The sequence below is a fragment of the Taudactylus pleione genome, unplaced genomic scaffold (genome assembly GCF_031769625.1).
Source record: "Taudactylus pleione unplaced genomic scaffold, aTauple2 ptg002235l, whole genome shotgun sequence".
In the NCBI taxonomy this organism is placed as follows: domain Eukaryota; kingdom Metazoa; phylum Chordata; class Amphibia; order Anura; family Myobatrachidae; genus Taudactylus; species Taudactylus pleione.
In genome coordinates this window covers 91,687-113,554 of record NW_028286628.1, presented here as the reverse complement: position 1 = coordinate 113,554, position 21,868 = coordinate 91,687, and the positions used below count along the sequence as shown (strand labels likewise).

The following is a 21,868-nucleotide window of genomic DNA, read 5'->3' as shown; positions in this document are numbered from 1 at the left end:
AAAAACTTTTTACACGTTGTCATTATGGGGTATTGGGCCTGATTCAGAGCCAGACGCAATTAGCGCTCGCTCGTCCAGATAATAGGGGTGGCTATTCAAATGAACCGTTCGCTCTTTGCGGTCTGTTCACGCCTCTAGTTCCGAACGAGCGAACAAAACTTGCGGTCGTTTTTTGGAAAAATATGCCCTCTGGCCGCTCGCATCCTACGTCATGTCCGCTATTTATTAGATTAATCGAGTACATCGACCAGGGTATGAACTGCTCGCAATTCTTGTGGTTGGTTTTTGCTACCACAATGTTGCGAGCAGTTCTGGCTATAAAATAACCCAGTGACGTGGTCAATGACGCTGCTGTTTTAATTATGCACACCCTTAAAACGCCCGTTTTGACCTTTAAGCACGCCTGCGTTCGGATCTCCACTCCCCATTTTCAAGCACCTTCCCCTGTTACCACCCACATACGCCTCATTCTGTCACTCAAAGTAGCAGGCATACGCTATATAGCGAACAAACGATTTTCGGCCGCACTGACTGGTTCGCGCATGCGTATTATAAACCGTACGCATGCGCAGAAGTGCGAACATCGCTCAGAACGAGCGTACTGCCGCTTACGAGCGGCTCTGAATCAGGCCCATTGTGTGTAGAATTTTGAGGACAAAAATTAATTTATTCCATTTTGGAATAAGGCTGTAACATAACAAAATGTGGAAAAAGTGAAGCGCTGTGAATACTTTCAGGATGCACTGTATGTATGTAGTATCTTCCATCTTAACCTGGGGATGACTGACATCCGTATACAGTATTTCTGACATTTACTATACAAACCCAGATCTCTTTATGTTTCTGTCACTGAGTCATGAATAGAAAATCTGCGTTCGGCACATTCAGCGAATCTTCTTCTTGTGGGAGTTAAGTTCCATCCATATAATTCCGCCCGGTAAACAGACAGCAATAGTGGGATTAAGTCACTGATGATAGACATGAGTGATAAAAGCATCACGCTATATCATTATCCCATCCATCCTCCCACAGATGAGTCCTCTCAGGCCTCTCCCTTTGGGAACACAGCTTAGGATGGTATCGCCGTACTGCGTGGAATAAAATGAAGTACATCATCCAACAGCAAAAAAACGTGTCAGGTAACTCATTAGACAGGATATACCGACATATTCCACCTGGGTGTGACACAGTTATTGAAAGAATTTCATCTAGCACATTGCTGGCTCATCAGCCTCCCTCTCCTCTGATCTTTACAAGGTCCCACCCTTCTCTGCAGCTATAGCTGAAGGTCGCGCTGCCCAGGTGGTGCTGGGCTCTATGCTATATATAATCCTGACCTCTGTAATGAGCCTAATGGGAAACTGTCAGCACGGTATTGCGGGCGACAGTATTGTACTGATATAGAGGCTGCATCTTTAATGTGCGTACAATCTTCCTCTATAATGGCGTACGGCAAATCCCCCGTATGTTGTGTTGTTTTCATAGCCAGCGTGGTAGATAACTATCATTCTTGGTGTACAGCCTCAGGGGCCTCTGTATTAAGTGATTCTGTCAGTAAAATACACAGATTCTGCTGTTTCCGCATGATTAAAGGCAGAAGATGGAAACAGGAGCTATCGGAGTGATTTCCGGCCGTGGCCCTGGCAGACGCCATCCCCGTAGTTTATTAATGGTATTTAACAACACCCGAGAAGCGTAGCTTTTTTGATCTTGCATGCGTGGGCTGACGCCACGTTCAGCCCGTTACCTTCAGTGGGCAGCCCTGCCGGAGAAGGACCGGGAGGAGGTTACGATTCGCCTAGCCACGTATATGTGCAGTAACGTAGCCAGATCCGAAGCCTGGAAGTAAAGCGATTACGTATATGATCACTTATCCTCTTTCTGATCACTGGGGTGGGATCTTAAATTAAATTGGTACAATTCCCTGGAAAAAGAATCCTTAATACCTTGCTATGTGGCGATAAGGATCCTTTATTTCTGGGGGGGCTGGGTGCATTTCTTAAGAAATCTGCCCCCAAATATCATCCTGCAAGTAGTAGCTATACACACAATGCAGAGCATCTCTCCAAAGTCAATTATACTGTATCTTGTCAATGTCAACCTTGCCCCAATGAGTTTGAATGTTTCCTGGGCTGCTACCCAACATCTAACGTTAAATCTGCCCAATGGCATTGCTCCTGGCTCTGGAACATATGTCCCCCATGTTCAGTCCCTGTTGAAGCCCCAGGGGCTGCTCTGTGTAGCGATCTCCTCATTGGGCTCCTGTGTTCCTCCCACAGCCCTAGCATGAAAATTAGGATGAGAAGGGGTGTGGGAGGGAGGACCAATTAAAAGACTGCAGCTTGTAATTGGTCTTCCTGGGCCACACCTTCCCCCCCCACACACCATTTAAATATGGATTATTGATGTGTTGGTTGCCCGGGGGCTATGGTTGCGGGAAGGGGGCATGTTAGGAGAATATTTCTCTAGGGGGTAATGCAGCATTAACGCAACTTCCCATGGAGTCCCCATGTTGTGATTTAAAGAGGTGATTATTATGAAGGAAATTGGGCAGCCGTCTTATGAAATGGCTTCAGTGGAAATGTAACGCGGCGCTGATCGCAAAGCATTGGCTCTATTTCAGGGATGTGTGAAATGAGCTGGGAAGATACAACCGCAATATATAAGTATGAAAGCTAAACTCTACTATAGGCCAAAGGGGGAGAGAGGACAAGGGGAGGTTACCCGCTCCTAAAAAAAAAAAAAAGGGAAAAATTTGTTTGAAAATCAAATGAGAAAATAATTATTGTTAAAACATTAAATAATTCCGACTTAACTCTCAGACCTCTTTCATGTTTTTCTACACAAAGCGAGTGACTTCTATTTACTGGGTGATTCCCCCATATTAGTTGTGGACAAACAGCTGGCCAGTACCATACTGTAGTACATTTTGTTCCTCAGATGATTTAAAATATGAAACATTAATTAATTTGTGTGAGACAGAAAAAGAACCTCAGACTCTTGTGAAATAATTTCATCCTCCAGGCCAGTGAGAAAATAAGAAAAATGCGCCGTCTGCACCTTGTTTTTTTCGGTGTTTTTTACTTTTTCAAGTTTGAAAGGGCATAAGTAGTTGTCTTACATATATATATATATATATATATATCAATACATTCCGTCAGTTCAGCGCTCCTCATGTTCACACATAAGAAAATCTGACATAATTGCCACTAGATGCAATAGTGTACTTAAAAAATGTAATATATATATATACATGCAGATATACAGTAAGGAAGAAAATTTATGATACTAGACTTCCTTTCCAGATAAATATGCTAAATGTGTCGGTTTTAGATTTACAAAAATTATTTATATATGTTTGTTCTTAATTTTCTTTATAGTTAATAAAAAAATAATAATAAAAAAAAAATGTTAGACTTGTCATTTGGTGTTAATCTAAATCAGTCCTATGTAGTCTTATCTGCAATCTTTTTAATTTACTTACTTTAAAATGTTGTACATTTTTATTTCATATGACCAAGGATGTAGCTAGAACTTTCTGGGCCTCATAGCAACATTTTGAAGGTCCATAGTAGTGTCCTACTTCAAATATATTGCCAACAGTAATAGTGCCCAAATTAATTGTCCCATAATAGTGCCCATTTTATAAAGTGTGCCCCAGCACTAGGTCAAAGTAAGCCCCTTAATGGTGCCCCTGCCCCAGTTGATAGTATGCAACCACCCTCCACCATCGATGGGGAGACACATGAGCCATCAGTAGTTGTGACCTCTTTCAGTGCCGTAGGACACTGATGCTAATATGTGCTGGGTAATCCCCATTTGCGGGTCCTCCTAAACCTCTCCCCATAGCAATGGCACCCCCTGCAACCACTATACTTATGCCCCTGGGTATGATTTGTTGCAAATGTGCCTTCTTACTGTAAGTCGCTTTTGTTCAATGCTATGATACTAACATATAACATGTATAGCAATGTATTAGTTATAGCAATGTATTAGTTATCGAAAGGAGTTCTAAATGAGTAAAACCATCATATAGACAACAGCATAGAGAGCAACACATCTATCACTATGTCCAGCAGTTTGAGATGGCTGCTCTTCAGATCAGCTCAGTGTCCTACGTCCCACAGAATCATCTTCTCACAGATGCAAAAATGTTACAATCGGTGGAGGAGGTGGGATATTGCAGAGTAGTGCCAACTGTGAGGAGTCATCTTACCAAGGAGTCATCAAACCCAGAGGTCATCACCACTGAGGAGTCATCACCACTGAGGAGTCATCACACTGAGGAGTCATCATACCGAAGATGTCATCATATTGAGGAGTCATCACACTGAGAGGTCATCACCACTGAGGAGTCACCACCACTGAGGAGTCATCACACACCGAGGAGTCATCACCACTGAGGAGTCATCACACCGAGGAGGTCATCATACCGAGAGCTCATCACCACTGAGGAGTCATCACACGGAGAGGTCATCACCACTGAGGAGTCATCACCACTGAGGAGTCATCACACCGAGGAGTCATCACCACTGAGGAGTCATCACCACTGAGGAGTCATCACACCAAGGAGGTCTTCATACCGAGGAGGTCATCATACCGAGAGCTCATCACCACTGAGGCGTCATCACGCAGAGGAGTCATCATGCCGAGGAGCCATCATACTGAAGAGTCATATACACAGCTCACACCTACTCCAATCCGTTGGATAACCACAAGAGTTTCCAATGCTCCACAAAAGGCGGAAACCTTCTTCAGAACAACGACAGCATGGAGGTTTGGCTAATGTAAATGGTGAAGTACGGTAACTAGTTCACCATTCATGTCCCCATCTTCCACTCTCTCCTCTTTCCAACCATACTACACCCCTGGTCGCTGCACATATATGCCAGTCGCCAATAGCAGTTTTAGTACTGGAGAATGGTTACGCTGCTACCTTGTAGTAGCCACCGTCCCCACCAGCAGCAACAATTATTTCCCTATATTATTGATTTCCAGCACCTCGTAGGTTGCAAGCTCATCTTTACCATAACTTTTACGTCATTATATGTAATTTTTTTGCATCGTGATCATGTCGATGTACAAACCTACATAATACACTTTGTATATAATAGCCAATGATAATGGTTTGGCGAAATGTATTGAGCTTTATTCACTTTTATGGTAAACATGTCTTGTTGTAGGTTCCCATAAGGCAGAAAAATGTTAAAGATTTATTTCTGTAGTTGCTTATCTACATTTACATATTTTTCAAGGTTCACAAAGTCACGGTCTCTGTTCTCACCTGGGACAGCAAATACTGATCTCGGGCCAGCCTCCATCAGACATTCTCACCCATGCACCAATAGCTTGGGGCTCCCTTCTCTGTTTTCCTTTGTTATGTAACCTACTGTGTTCAAACACCACTCTCAGTTTGTAGTCAGATTCCTAAACCCAACCTTGCTGGGAGACAGCAGATATCAGTCACACCTCCGATCTAAAGGGGTCTACAGATTTCCATTCTCTGTCAATGCTCCTTTTTGCAAACTGGCCTGGAGTGTAAGCTCCAGGCCAGACAAGAAAAATGAGCGATTGAATTATTGCAACATCATTATCGATCAATCGTTCATTAATCGTGCCGCAAAATGCCGGCAACGACCAGCGATGCGCATTCCCGCTGGTCGTTGTTGACATTTGTCATCTTCTGAACTCTGAACATCCAGGCCACCAACCTGATGAGATCGTCAGGTTATGCATGTTCGGGGATGAGGGAAGGTGCCTGCACTGAACGACATATCGTTCAGTGTGGGCACATCATCCACTGCACAGGTTGGTGAACGATTACAAAGTTGTAATCGTACTCTCGTGTAGTGGATATGCACCTAAAGTCAGATCAAGGTGGTCTCAGACCCAAGGCCATTGCCATTTACTTCCTTTGCATTAACTGTATTGTTTATGAAACAAACTGACTTCAGTTTGACTTGAATTCCCAAACACAGGACAATTGTAATGTATCTGAAAGCACCATTGTTACCTACACAAATTTAAGACAAAAAAATAATCAGATTTTAGGGTTTATGCTCTGACAATTATGTAAGTGAGATTATTGATTAAAAATATAGAGTTATAGTAGACTTACCTAGATAACTCCTTTTCTTTGAGGTCCATAGGGATACCATGGGGGTAGGGGGTGATATTATGGTTGGAAGACCAGGCACCAAACAGTTAACGCTTTGGCTCCCAGAATGGGTCCTCCTCCATATATACCCTGCCCCCAGCCATAGGACTTCAGTTTAGTTAACAAGCCACAAGGCAGGAGAAGGAAAGAGGAGAAGGAAGAACAATCGTACACCAGAAACACTCTTACAGAAGTTGAGGGAATCTGTGACCGAAAGAAATTCACCCAATGAAGCCAGGTGCGTCAGGGTGGGTACCCTGTGGACCCTATGGACCTAGAAGAAAAGGAGTTATCTAGGTAAGTCTACCATAACTCTATATATCTTCTTCAGGGCCCATAGGGATCCACAGGGATACCATGGGGATGTCCTAAAGCAGTTCACCTAGGGCGGGGGACGCTCCTGAGCAGAAAGGAGAACTTGTCGCCCAAAGGAAACATCCTGAGAGGCAAAAGTATCCAAGGTATAGAACCTAAGAAAAGTGTGGACGGTAGACTACGTGGCAGCCTTTCATAATTGTTCAGCAGAGGCACCACGATTGAATGCCCATGTTGGCCCTACAGACTGAGTAGAATGTGCTGTCACCGTGCTTGGGACAGGAAGATCAGCCTGTGTGTTTACACCTGGGAGATAGTCATTCGAAGCCGTCTTGCCTGAGTCTGTTTACTAAACGGCCATCCTCATTTGTGAAAACCATATAATACAAAAAGAGAATCTGATTTTCTAACAGAATTCATATGATCATATTCCTTATGGGAACACCATTGACCAAAAGAATGCCACCCTCTGTAATAGATGCGGGCAGAAGCAGGCTTCTGTGCCCTAACATCATTTGAATTACAGAACTGGAAAACCTTTTCCTCTTAGGATGGAAGATTCAAAGCCATGCCATCAAAACCAGATGAAGTAAGTCTGGATGTTGGCAAGAACCCTGCGTTAGCAGATCTAACCATAAAGGAAGAGGATAGGACTGTCAATGGACAGATTATGTATGTCGGTGAACTAATGACATCTGGGCCAAGCCCGAGGCACCAGTATTACCATTCCGCCTTCCTGTTTGAATTTTCTGAGAACTCCTGGGAGTAGAGAAATCGGTGGCAATAGATATGCTAGCTTGAAATCCCATCCCAGTGCATCCACAAATGCAGCTGATGGGTCTCTAGACCTGGACCCACACTTGGGAACCCTGTGGTTGTGGTGTGATGCCATGAGATCTATTTCTGGTAGACCCCATTTGTTTACTAGGAGCTGAAACACTCTTGGATAGAGAGACCACTCTCCAGCGTATATGTCCTGGAAAATAAGACAGTCTGCTTTTCAATTTAGCACTCCCGGTATGAATATTGCTGAGATAGCTGGAAGATGATGTTCTGCCCAAATCAGAACCCTTGTCACTTTCTTCATGTCTACATAACTTCTTGTGCCTCCCTGATGATAAGGTAGCCACTGTATTCGCATTGTCGGACTGGATCTGGACCGGCCTGCCCTGAAACAGGTCCTGTGCCCTGATTAGTGCTCTGTATACTACTCGCAGTTCCAGAATGTTTATTGGCAGTTACCTACAGCACCTGGTATTCCAAGGTGGTCTCCCATCCAAGTACTAACCAGGCCCAATACTGCATAGCTTCCAAGATCAGATGAGATTGGGCATGCCCAGTGTGGTGTAGCTGTAGGTGTTATGACCCTCTTGATTTGTCCATTTTCCCTGGAAGGTGTGATGACCTGTCACTTTCCTCCATCCGCTAAGGCTGGCATCTGTGGTTAGATCCAATTTGGATTCCAGAATGGGGCGCCCTTTGTCTAGATGATCCTTTCTCAGCCACCACAGGAGGGAGTGATGAACCTCTGGAGTGAGAAGGATCCTCTGAGACCTTATAAGATCATGCTGTCCATTCCACCTGGAGAGAATCAATCTTTGTAGAGGTCTGAAATGGAACTGGGCATATTCCACCATGTTGAAGGTGGATCCATGGACCCCAGGACTTGCCTAGCTGAGTGAATGGGTACCCTCTGATTTTGGAGCAATATGCGCATTCTCAATTGTAAAACCTCCATAGAGTATGGCAATATCCTGACTCCTTCTGAAATGAGCAATCATGACCGCCATTATCTTGGTAAACAACCGAGGGGCTGTGGATAGACCAAAAGGCAATGGTAATGTTGCTGATGAGCAGCCAAAACTCAGAAACCCTTGGTGAATGGTGCAATAGGTACATGCAGATATGATCCTGTATGTTCGGGGAACCATGAAATTCCCAGGTTCCATTGTCAGCATAATTGAACGTAGGGTCTCCATACGGAACTTGGGCACATGGATGAACCTTTTGAGAGATTTCAGATTCAGAGTAGAGCGATACCTATTTAGCTTCTGAATCAAACACAAATCTGAGTAATAACTCCTTCATTGTTAGTTAAAGGAACCGGGATTAACACCCCTGAATTTAGCAGGGCATAAATTGCCTTGATAGGATCTGATGGGGGAGTTGTGAATGCAACCTTCTTGGGTGTAACCCTTAGGAAGGTGTCATGTAAGAATCCCCAGCAGGGAGAGGGATTTCCCACCTAATGCACTATCTCTGTGGGAGAGGGGAAAAAGATACTAATCTTTTTTGGAATCTGGAACAGTCTACTTAGTGTTCCATGCTTCCCCTATAAACTCAGTGAGCTGTTCAGATTGAGGGAATCCAGCTTAAATCACCTTCTGGTGTCTGAACACCAGGTTTATTAGGCTTTAGGTACTTCATCCACTATATTGAGGATTGAATTAACCGCCCCTCTAGAGAAGAACATCCACTGATGAATGATGCTCCTCCTCCGAGATAGGTCCAGAGGGAGAAACCTGTGTATCCACTTTCTCCTCAAATGATATATCAGAATCTGAAAGCAGGATGGACTACAAATCATATATATGCTTAGACGGCTGACGCCTTATTCACATGTAACATCTGCAGATAATGTAGATAGATGTTAAAAAACAGATTTTGAACTGCGTGGACATAAACCTCCATCCAGGAAGAATGTATGAGAAGAGGAAACATAGCAGGCTGTAATCACTGTGGGTAATTATGCCGTCGGAGAGAAGGAATTGCTGGCGGTCAAGTTAGCCTTGGAGGAGTGGCGTTATCTACTCGAAGGTGCCAAGTTTCCTTTTACTGTATACACCAACCATCGAAACCTGCTGTTTCTAAAAAATATCCAATGCATCAGTTCCAGGTTGGCCCGCTGGGCCATATTCTTTTCACGTTTTAGTTTTACTCTGACCTATTATCCTGGATCCCTCAATAAAAAGCTGATGCTCTGTCACACTCCTCCTCTTCAGATAGCAATGTGGAAGTCCGCAGAGAGACTCTGGTTCTCGACTCTAAGATCTTCGCTACCATTCAAGTACAACCTCCTCTAGGGAAAACCTTTGTGGTGCCGGAGTTATGGAAAGAACTTCTGTCCTGGGCTCATTCTTCTCGCTTTGCTGGCTACACAGGTATCTGTAAAACGTTGGAGTTTTTGCAATGCTCCTATTGGTGGCCTGCCATGAAATCAAAGGTGGCTGAGTTCATTGTCTCTTGTATTCAATGTGCCCAACACAAAACATCTGGACAAGCTCCTGCCAGAGATCTGGTGCCACTTCCTATTCCAACCCGTCCATGGACCCATCTGTCCATGGATTTCGTGACAAATTTTCTGGTTTCCAATGGCTACACCACCATCTGGGAGGTGTTCAACCGTTACTCCAAGATGGTCCATTATGTTCCATTTAGTTTTTTCATACACCATATATTTCATCTGCACGGACTGCCAACTGAAATTGTATTGGACCGTGGAGTACAGTTCGTGGCCAGATTTTGGAGAGCTCTTTGTTCTACTCTGCAAGTCAAATTAAATTTCTCTACAGCCTATCACCCTGAAAGTAATGGATCTACTGCAGTGGTTCTGAAACTCGGTCCTCAGGACCCCACACAGTTCATTTTTTGCAGATCACCCAGCAGGTGCACAGGTGTATTCATTAGTCACTGACACGTTTTAAATTATCCACAGGTGCAGCTAAGAGGTTCACTAGTAATTATGTGAAGAGACCTGCAAAACATGCACTGTTTGGGGTCCTGAGGACCGAGTTTGAGAAACTGTGATCTACAGAAAGGGTGAACCAGGACCTAGAGACCTTTTTAAGAGTTTACATGTCCTCCCAAGATAACTGGTCTGACTCTCTTCCTTAGGCAGAATTGGCGCAGAATTCCTCTTACCATTCTTCATCCGGTCAGTCACCATTCTATGCGGTTTATGGTCTCCATCCTAGAGTTTCGTTTAAAGACCTGCCAATCTATGATGTTCCTGCAGTTGATTCTACTCTACGAAAATGTGCACAGATTTGGACACAAGTTCATGCAACTCTCCTCAAGACCTCTCAGCGTTATAAAAAAAGGAACAACCGTCTCCCTGGATATACACAGACAGAGAATTTCAAGTCCGTGATATAGCAAGACATCTACAATACACTTGGACCGGCATCGGTCCTGCAATCAGCAGTGTAAGGAGAGCTGGGTAATTATACTAAGACTGAGCTTTTACACCACCACTGTCTTTTTAAATAGCTTCCGCAGACTTTTCTTTCGGCTGGCTGCAGATAGTGTTGGTTGGAAACTATACTCACCACTGGAGTGGAATTGTTTAAAGTTGAAGCTTGCGCGGAGGCTACTTAATCCTATTATAGTCGGGAGCTTTTTAACCCTAAATTGGAACTAGAGATCTTTATTGCTTGATCTGGATAAACGCATTATTGGAAGGAGTTTAATTAATCCATTTGCAAAATTGAAATTATTGAGCAGTGATAAGAATTGCCAAAGATATGAGATAATTGTTATATCCTTGAGTGGATTTATTGTATTATCATTGTATTATTTCTTATATGTTTTTTAATGTACATACTTTTAATAAAATGTATTAATGTATTATATCGATCCTGCTGTTTATATGAGCGCACCCTCAGGTGAATATCCTTTGGGACCCACCTCACATACTATCCATTATAAAAAAAGGGGCAGATAGGAAATGTAGAACTGTTCCCAAGATGCAAGCAGGGGATCAGGTCTGGCTTTCCAACTGCAACCTACGCCTCCATGAAATTCGCACCCCGGTTCATCGATCCTTTTTCTATCATTGAGGTCATTAACCATGAGGCCTACAGACTAAAACTCCCTTCTTACCTCAAGATTCCGAATTCATTTCACATTTCCCTACTAAAACCTCTTGTTCTCAATAAGTTCCTCAAAGTCCTTCCTGCACCTCCTAAAGTTCTCACTCAGAAAGGGGTAGAATTCGAAGTGAAACAAGTCCTGGATTCCCACTTTCGATATGGACGTTTACCGTACCTGCTGGACTGGAAGGCTTATGGCCCAGAAGAATGATGCTGGATTAAAGCAGATGATGATAATGCTCCTAGCCTCATCCGCAAGTTCCGTGCCTCTAACCCAGAGAAGCCTGGTAAGTGTCCGGAGGCCACTCGTAAATGAGGGGGCATTGGCACGACCAGAGTTGTTGTACCTGGCTGGTCACGATCTCTAACTGTGCAGGTTCTTTGGCACGGTCCTACCGGTGGGGGTGCTGGTGTCTGGATGTTGGTGCGAGGTTTGCATGGATGTCTGAAGGGTACAGGCCATGTGGTGACAGGTGAGACTGGCAGCGCTGCCGCACTGGGGATTGCTGGGTGCCGCCATCTTGGTTTTGTGCATGTGAATGGGCAATAAGGTTGGAGCATATTGTGTGTACTCTCAGCAGCACTTTCCCATGGTACTTAAGGGTGTTCAGCACACCCTCTAGTTGCCAGTGCAATGTGTACACAGCGCAAGCTGTGTGAGAGTTCTCTGTGCTCCTTAGCTCAGTGTGATTATTACAGTCCTAGCAGTGCTCCGTTTCCTGCTCTGTCTCCATCACAGGCTGTTCCCGGATACCCGCATCTACCCTGCTATACCCCGTTACTCACCCCACGGTTTGTGAACCCTCCAGCTCTCCGGACTCAGGACCCACTCCAGTACTTCAGACCTCTGTTCCTCAGTCACACCTCCATTGGACCTTGTGTTTTCTACCTGACACTTGTTCCCAGTCTTATTAATTGGACTTTGTTTTCCTGACAGACATTTGTTTTCAGCTACACATCACTTGGACTTGTTTATTTCTGCCAGTTTATATATCTATCACCGTTTCATGAATTATAATACTCCTATTAAATCTGCTGCATTTCACTACTGCAAACCCGTTCCAGTTTCTTCTCCTGCATCCACCCCGGGTTCATAAAATAATCCAAACCTGACAACTGCCTCTTTGAAACATCATGTAGGCTCTCTGGGAACTCGCTGATACCTGCATCTCGCAGGCTATTACATGCTATAAAGTCACAGAACGTGGAACATACTCAACAAACTTTCAAGATTTAGGGGTCATCTCACAGGCTGTGTTTGAAAAATGACAGTTGGGAGCTGATTGGCTGGTACCTTATCACAGACATCACTTTTCACTCTGTCTCTTATCACTGCTTAATACATAGACCCCTTAAACTCTCATCCAGGTGTTTCCTATTTTGAAAATACAACTCGATCAATGTATTATTGTGAGAGTTTTACTGCTAAACTCTCACATTTCCTAAACTCTCACCCTATTACATTTGGCCCCTTGTCTCTTTTTTTCTATACATTTATCTCAAGGTTGTGTGCGTGAGTGTATGTGTGTGTGCGTGAGTGTATGTGTGTGTGCGTGAGTGTATGTGTGTGTGCGTGAGTGTATGTGTGTGTGCGTGAGTGTATGTGTGTGTGCGTGTGTGTATGTGTGTGTGCGTGTGTGTTTCTGCCTATATATTAATCTTATTTCTGTCCATATACTTATCTTTCTAAGTCATATCTATGTCATATCGGGACAATGGCAATGTACCTATGAGATGATGTACCGTACGTGACCGTGATCTACTAATTGTTGGTACGAGTTATATCACTCTTTTGGGATCTCATTAGGTGTTGGATCTATAAAGCACGAGTGCAGTGCTTACAGTATTTACACAATCGCTGTTATGGTTCTCATTCTTGAACTGAATACATTCACCATTTTATTCCTTTCATGAGAGCACTTTTTTATACTGTATATGTTGGTATTACACTATATATTTTTATCTAATATGCATGATTTATGCACGATATGTATATATATAAATATATATATACACATAAATCTACATACATACTGTATCCGTCTATCTATCTATCTATCTATCTATCTATCTATCTATCTATCTGTCTATCTATCATCTATCAATCTCATATTTATCTACCTAGCTCATATCTACAGCCATAGCCAAAAGTTTAGAGAATGACACAAGTATTGGTTATCACAAAGTCTCCTGATTCGGTTTTTATGACGGCAATTTGCATATACTCCAGAATGTCATGAAGAGTGATCAGATGAATTGCAATTAATTGCAAAGTCCCTCTTTGCCATGACAATGAACTTAATCCCAAAAACAACATTTCCACTGCATTTCAGCCCTGCTACAAAAGGACCAGCTGACGACATCTCAGTGATTCTCTCGTTAACACAGGTGAGAGTGTTGTCGAGGACAAGGCTGGAGATCACTCTGTCATGCTGATTGAGTTTGAATAACAGACTGGAAGCTTTAAAAGGAGGGTGGAGCTTGAAATTATTGTTCTTCCTCTGTTAACCATGGTTACCTGCAAGGAAACACGTGCAGTCATCATTGCTTTGCACAAAAAGGGCTTCACAGACAAGGATATTGCTGCTAGTAAGATTGCACCTAAGTCAACCATTTATTGGATCATCAAGAACTGCGAGTGAAAGGAGTGCACTGGAACGGGTTGTTAGGAACGCTAGTAAAATCATTGGCGTGCAGTTGCCAACTATTCATGATGTTTATGGGCTTAGGGTTCTAAAGAGAACCAAGAGTATTATATCAGATCCAAGCCATCCCTTTTATGAATCTTTTGATAAGCTTCCGTCCCTAAAGAGGTTCAGAGTATTATGGGCACATACGAGTCACCTGAGGGTTAGTTTTCTTCCATCTGCTATGCACATGCTGAATGCTATGAATGTATCTTTTCAGCTAAATTATTATTATCATTTGTGTATTATTTAATTATTCGTAATAACCTCTACCATTGCTGTTACCATGGATTGCTGTTACCATGGATTGCTGTTACCATGGATTGCTGTTTCACTGGTTTCTAGCGTGTTTTGTGCAATGTAATTTCGTCTGTCAAACTTGTTTGCTGATGATAACAAATAAATTCAATTCAATTCAACTTCTAGGAGAGAGGTTCAATAGTTGTGAAGAAGGATTCAGGGTGCCCAAGAACGTCCAGGGAGCTCCAGGACCGTCTCCTAAAGTAGATTCAGCTGCGGGATCGGGCACCACCAGTGCAGAGCTTGCTCAGGAATGGCAGCAGGCAGGTGTGACTGCATCTTCACGCACAGTGAGGCAAAGATTTTTGGAGGATGGCCTGGTGTCAAGAAGGGCAGCAAAGCATCCAATTCTCTCCAGGGAAACAACAGGGACGTACTGATATTCTGCAAAAGGTATAAGGATTGGACTGCTGAGGATTGGGGTAAAGTTATTTTCTCTGATAAATCCACTTTCAGATTGTTTGGGGCATCTGGAAAAACACTTGTCCAGAGAAGGAAAGGTGAGCGCTACCATCAGTCCTGGGTCATGCCAACAGTAAAGCATCCTGAGACCATACATGTGTGGGGTTGCTTCTCAGCATGAATAAAGAATGGTACCAAAACAACCTCCAAGAGCAACTTCTCCCAACCATCTAAGAATAGTTTGGTGATGAACAATCCCTTTTCCAACAGGATGGAGTTCCTTGCCATAAGGCAATAGTGATAACAAAGTGGCTCGGGGAACAAAACATTAAAATTTGAGTGCATGGCCTAGAAACTCCCCAGACCTTAATCCCATTGAGAACTTGTGGTCAGTCTTCAAGAGGCGGGTGGACAAACAAAAACCCACAAATTATGACATTCTATCTATCTATCTATCTATCTATCTCATATCTATCTATTTATCTATCTATTTATCTATCTCATATCTATCTATCTATCTATCTATCTATCTTTCTATCTATCTATCACATACTGTATCTATCTATCTATCTATCTATCTATCTATCTATCTATCTATCTATCTATCTATCTCTATAGCTCATATCTATCTCATATATATCTATCTATATCATATCTATCTCATATCTACAGTAAATATCTATCTCATATCTATCTATCTATCTATCTATCTATCTATCTATCTATCTATCTATCTATCTATCTATCTCTATAGCTCATATCTATCTATCTCATATCTATCTATCTATCTCATATCTATCTATCTATCTATCTATCTATCTATCTATCTATCTATCTATCTAATAGATAGATAGATATGAGATATATAGATATCTCATATATATCTATCTCATCTATATCTTTCTATATCTATCTATCTATCTATCTATCTATCTATCTATCTATCTATCTATCTATCTATCTATCTATCTATCTATCTTATATCTATCTATCTAGCTCATATCTATCTCCTATATATCTATCTGGGGTCTATTTACTAAGCAGTGTTAGGAGACAGAGTGGAAAGTGATAAGGTGCCAGCCAATCAGCTCCCAACTGTCATTTTTCAACCACAGCCTCTGAGATGACAGTTGGGAGCTGATTGGCTGGCACCTTATCACTTTCTTATCACTTTTCACTCTGTCTCCTAACACTGCTTAGTAAATAGACACCTCTATCTCATATCTATCTCATATCTACAGTAAATATTTATCTAACTCATATCTATTTATTTCTTCTATCTATCTATCTATCTATCTATCTATCTATCTATTTATCTATCTATCTCATATCTATTTATTTATCTATCAATCTCATATCTATTTATCTATCTATCTATCTATCTCATATCTATCCTATCTATCTATCTATCTATCTATCTATCTATCTATCTATCTATCTATCTATCATCTATATATTTATTTCTATCTATCTATCTCATATCTACAGTAAATATTTATCTATCTCATATCTATTTATTTATCTCATATCTATCTATCTATCTATCTATCTATCTATCTATCTATCTATCTATCTATCTATCTATCTATCCCATATATATCTATCTAATAGATAGATAGATATGAGATAGATAGATATGAGAGAGATAGATATATGAGATAGATATGAGATAGCTATCTATTTATCTATCTATCTATGTCATATCTATCTATTTATCTATCAATCTCATATCTATTTATCTATCTCATATCTATCTATCTCATATTTATCTATCTATCTATCTCATATCTACAGTAAATATTTATCTATCTCACATCTATTTATTTATCTCAGATAGATAGATAGATATGAGAGAGATAAATATATGAGATAGCTATCTCATATCTATCTATCTCATATCTATCTCATATCTATATCTATCTCTCTACAAATGGAGACAGAATATCTGATGTAAAAGGGGGGTGAAAACTTGGGATCCTGTGATCATCAGGCAGTATGGTTTAGAATAAAGACAGATACTGACTCACCCCATACAAAAACAAAAGTGTTATGGGGGGTATCCACTTAGCGATTTAAACAAGCGATTGCACGATAACTATGTCATTATCGTGCAGTCGCTTGCAAATCGCGCATGCATCGGGGATGTTTTGGACGGAAGTGACCCGCGATGCGCGTGCCGGCGGGTCGCTTCTGACATCTGACATCGCCCGTACATGCAGGTCAACCTGACGATCTCGTTAGGTTCAGCATGTGCGGGGATGAAGGATGTGCCGGGACTGAACGAGTGAACGCTCAGTCTAGGCACATCACTAGCACAAAAAACAACAGCACGATTGCAATGTCGCAATCGTGCTCTTGTTTGTATATCGCTAAGTGGACACCCCCCATTAGAGTGTAGGAAGCTGATTTTGCTGGGATGGGAAGATGTGTAAGCGAATCTTTAGCAGAGTGGAGGAACGTGAAAGGAGTGCAGGAGAGGTGGGAAAATGTAAAAAGTGCAATATTAAAGGCAACAGACCTTTGTATCAAAAGGATTAGGAACCACAAGGAAAAGGAAGCCGGTGTGGTTTGGGAAAGAGGTAGCAAGTATTGTGAAAGCAAAAAAGACGGCCTTTAGGAAATACAAGCAGACGCAAAATAATGAAGAGAAAGAGGAGTATCTTGTATAACAGGAGGAGGCTAAGAAAGTAATCAGATTCTGACAATACTGATTTGTCAGATGAACGATTTTACAAACGATTTGAACGATTGAATGATTTTTTACTGCATTAAAATGACTGAAAACGTCCAAAACTGACTGTAAACACATCAGATGTCAGATATCGTTGTCTGACCATCGGGAAAGCGCATCGTTCATTGTTGCAGGCTCACATGTCAGATTTTCCTTCAGATATGAACGACTGAACGATTTTTAAAATCGTTATCGTTCAGATCTGAAGAAATACAATTGAAAACATAATAAAATAGACTGAACAACAGAAACAGTTTTCTTATTTTCAAGCTTGATCCAGCATGAGATTTTTAAACAAATATGTCGCTGCAAGGGTCTTCTCCTTTTACGGTGAGAGTAGTATACGAAGGCGGAATAAGCGTGAGTATAACTAAGAATACTATGTTTTTTGCTGTATGGCTGTTGATGACAGCCTTGTTGCTGGGCAGATTATAAGGCTGTCTGGTCAGCTGGTTGGGTGAGCCAATGATATTGCTTGAAGGAGTGGTCAGATGATCAGTATATATTGGGCTGTGTGAGCATGGACAGCCTCTTGGTTCCTGGATCTTTGAAACACTACTTTTTCTGTGCATTACCTTTCTATTCCAGTTTAATCCTTGCATTCCCCCCTGGTATATATATTCCCACTAGTGCCTCCCTTTTACATTTATCCGCTTTTCAGGCTGTACTGCCCCCCACCCCTCTCTGCCTTCTTTCCCTGTATAGCCCGTTCATGCCATTTCTGCCCCCCCCTCCACCCCCCTGTATTTGGTATTATTGAGCTTATGCACCACTCAGCCCCGGCATCATGCACCCCCCCTCCTCCACCTCCACTTTCTCGTGACTCCCCCGTGTCTGTAGGTCTCCAGCCCTTCCCGCAGCAGACCAGCACTTCACTGCGCCAGCGGAAGCTTCCGCTTTCGCGCCTCCCGCTGGCGCCTTTTAGTTCTCCCCCTAGCCCCCTTTTCCTTCACCCCCCCTGCGGGGGTGTGCGCTCCTGCACCTTCCGCCGGCTTCCAGCCCCGGCAACACAGGCACTTTTGCACCAGCGGGAGCTCTCGCTTCCGCGCCTCCCTCTGGCGTGCCGGTCACTGCCCTCCGGTCCCCATTTCACCTTCCCCGCCGGTGGGGGTGAGTTCCTCCCGCCGGTGCCCAGTCCCTGGCGGCGCTTGTTACTCTCTGCGCCAGCGGGGGTCCCATCTCCGCGTCTCCCGCTGGCGTTTCCTGGCTGCCCTCCAGCCTTCACTTGCGGGGGTCACCCCTCCCGCGCCGCCCGCCGGTTTTCCGGCCACACCGCCGCGAGTGCGGCCCCGCACTCCCCTTCCTACCCCCCCGCGCCGGGTCCACCGCGCTGGGGGGTGTCACTTTGTTTGTCAGCTGCTATGAATTTTCCCTGCCCGCGCGGCAGGCCCGGCGGCCATTTCCCATGGTGGCCATTTTGGGTCCCACCTTGGTAGTGGGATCTCAGCCCAGCATCCATTTTTTTTTTTTTTTTTTTTCCCTAGCTGGCTTTGCAGCTCCAGCCCATATATGCCCTCTGCCTGCCCCTGCCTTTCTACCTCCTCTTGCCCTCTGTCCCTGCTTCCCCGCACCTCCTTTCTTCGTTTTTCTGCCCCCATTTCCCCACCCCCCGGCCGCAGGTTCATTGTTTCCCTTGCTTTACCCCCCCCCAATTATCTCTGCCCCTCCTTCCTCTGGCTATCTTTCTTTGCCCCTTCATCCATGCCTCCTTATAATATTTTCCTAGTATGGCTCCCCGCCTCTCCTATGTCTCTGCTTCCTGTACCCCATCTTCCTCTCTACCCATTATCCTTCCACCCCTGTGGGTCCCATGCACCCTCCCTGCCTTCACATCTGTCACCCCCTCCACCCCCGTGCTTGCACCCGCCTTCTCCTGCTCACCTTTCTCCTTTAGTTACCGGTCGGCCTGGCTCTGTTGGCTCCTCAAGTTGAAGCTGAAGTTCATGCAGCTGCTGTTCCATTGCGGTGGCTAGTGATCCCGTGCGTTTTGAGATTTTTATGTCGGTCGACATGGTGGCTCCGCTGCGTTAAAACAGCGAAGATGGCGCCTCGCAGAAGCATTGTAGAGGAGGTTCTGGGTCCACCTGGTGCTGGCGAGTATGATTGTGTCACAAATTTTGTTATGATTCCATTTTTGTTTCTCATCTACCGTTTGCTCGCCCGCGTAAGATTGACAGGAGGGTTGCGCAGCGGTTAGTCAAGGGGTTTAGGCGATAATTACAGGGTGGTTTATGACGCAGTTATAGGGGTTAGGAAACAAGGGTACTGTACATGGTGTGAATTCAGCTTTTGCTGTGTGCTTTGCGCAGCAGCGAATAAGGATCCTCAGAAGTTAATTTGCTGATTTTTCTTGTTCAGAATCAGACAACATAGGCGAGTGTCGCAATTTTTGTGAATATAATAGATTGGGTCATGCTCCCCTTTGCCATGGGCTATTTGGCGGACAGGGTGCATGGGTGGATTTATTATACATCGGTGTTGTAGTTACATGTATGTCTAGTCCAGAAATTTGGTATGGGTTGTTTTTTATGCCCAATGCGGGCGGAACCATGTCGGTAGGGCTGTTATGCCTTTTGGGTGCAATAGGTGTTTCAATTTGTTTATAGGTTACGCAGCAGCGTCAACCCTCCTTGGTCACTGGCTGCCTCGCTTTACCTTTTCTAAGCGGGTGTAATAATGGTTTATAAGGCATTTGTTTTGCCGGTTATGACCGCCTATGTTTTGGAGGTTGGGCTTTCGTTTGCCCTCATGCCGCACCTGCGGGAGTAACGCCTATCCGGGTATAGCCTAGGTGTATAGGAGGGTTTACCTCCCGACTAAGGGGTAGCTCCAAGGGAGCTAGTTAGGCTCAGTCGACATTTTTTTGTTTGGTTTCTTTTCTCTGTGGTTATAGCCCCACGCCGGTTGTGGGTTAGTTTCGGTTAGTGCAGCATGCATCCTATACATGGTAGTATCCTATACATTGTGTAGTTCCGTTATTCTACCATCCCCGTTGGTTCCTCATAGCAGTTTCCACATTTTATGAGTTTTAGTTCGCAGTCTTGTTATGTTGACTTTCTGGTTACGTTTATTCTGGGTCAATTTTTTGGTTTGTTGTCTTGCACTCGTAGGACGGGCAATGCATGGGGTTTCAGTGGTGTTCAGTTGAATTAGCAATGATTGTTTGCCTTCGGGCGGTGCGGTTTCCGACACCTAGATCGAGAAATCCAATTTTTCTTACTTTTGTATGTTCAGGCCGGCACTGACCATGTCGGTGTAGCACATCGTCTGGACTGATTTCTCTTCATGGGTGCAGGAAGGAGTGACGTCTGTTTGGACCTCCTCTTTTGGCACAGTCTACTTTTTCCGTGTTTTGGGGGTTCCAGTTGCGCTGGATATGAATGTAGGTTTTGTGTCCAGTTTGTCTGTTGGTGATGGAGATAGCAGGTTATGGTTGTTTGATAGGTTTTTTTTTGTAGCGTAGTGGGAAATGGACCGCATATCACACTAGACATTTAAGGTTTTGAGTCTCAGTAGAAACACTATAAAAAAACAAAAATAAAAAAAAAACAAAACAAAACAAATTTAAATGACTGGGTTTGCAAGTTGTTTGCTTAAAGGCGGCTTGTTTATAGGTTTACGCAGTTTGAGCGGGCACTTCATTGTTGGGTCAGGTTTCTGGTTCAATTTATCGGTGAACTAATTTTGTACTTCAGTGGCAATGAGTTTTTGCTGCAGTTTTTTACCAGTTCGGCTGGCTGGCCAGGTATTTTGAGCTTTCAGTTAGAGGAAAATTTTTTGGGTAGTTTATTACGATGCAGGTCTTATGAGTAATGTTACTGTTGGAGCCGTTCCCAATTTTCATGGCCATATAGGCTGGTCAGTGCGACTGAGGATTAATTCTTTTCTAATCTACAGAATTGGGTGTAGCTCATGCCATCTACATCTGAAACTCGTTCTTTTTGCGTTCCCTTTGTCATTTATTTTTGTGCGTTTAGGTACAGAATATTATATTTCGTCATGTAAATTGCGCTTCGGTCTCTAGTCCCAATTATACCATGGACGTAACCGTTTGCCTGGCAATTTTTGGCGAGATTATGGGCTAAGCCATCTACGGAGGGTGAGTTTTTGCAATATTTGCTTTACTTTATAGTTTGAAACCATTCGGAGTAGGGTGGGTCCAAAGCCTCTGCGGTGGCGGCGCCAACGGGTATCTTATCTATAGTAATCTTAAAGGTATACATGTACATACCCAGTCATTTATTACATGTTGGGTTAATTGGGTTCCCCGTTCGCAGCGTCTCCCGGAGGCCTTTTTTGATGTGCAGTTTTTATGCGTTGCTTGTGGTTACGGATCAGGTGGCTTCTCACGGGTGTTAGGCCTCGTTTTTACATTTTACTTTTCAGCTGCAATTTTGGAGTGTTT

The 21,868-nt window shown here is 43.4% G+C and overlaps 1 pseudogene; it reads right to left on the bottom strand.

Moving 5' to 3' along the window:
- Positions 1 to 7,711: 7,711 nt before the first annotated feature.
- Positions 7,712 to 7,830, bottom strand: LOC148431491 (5S ribosomal RNA; annotated as a pseudogene).
- Positions 7,831 to 21,868: the final 14,038 nt, after the last annotated feature.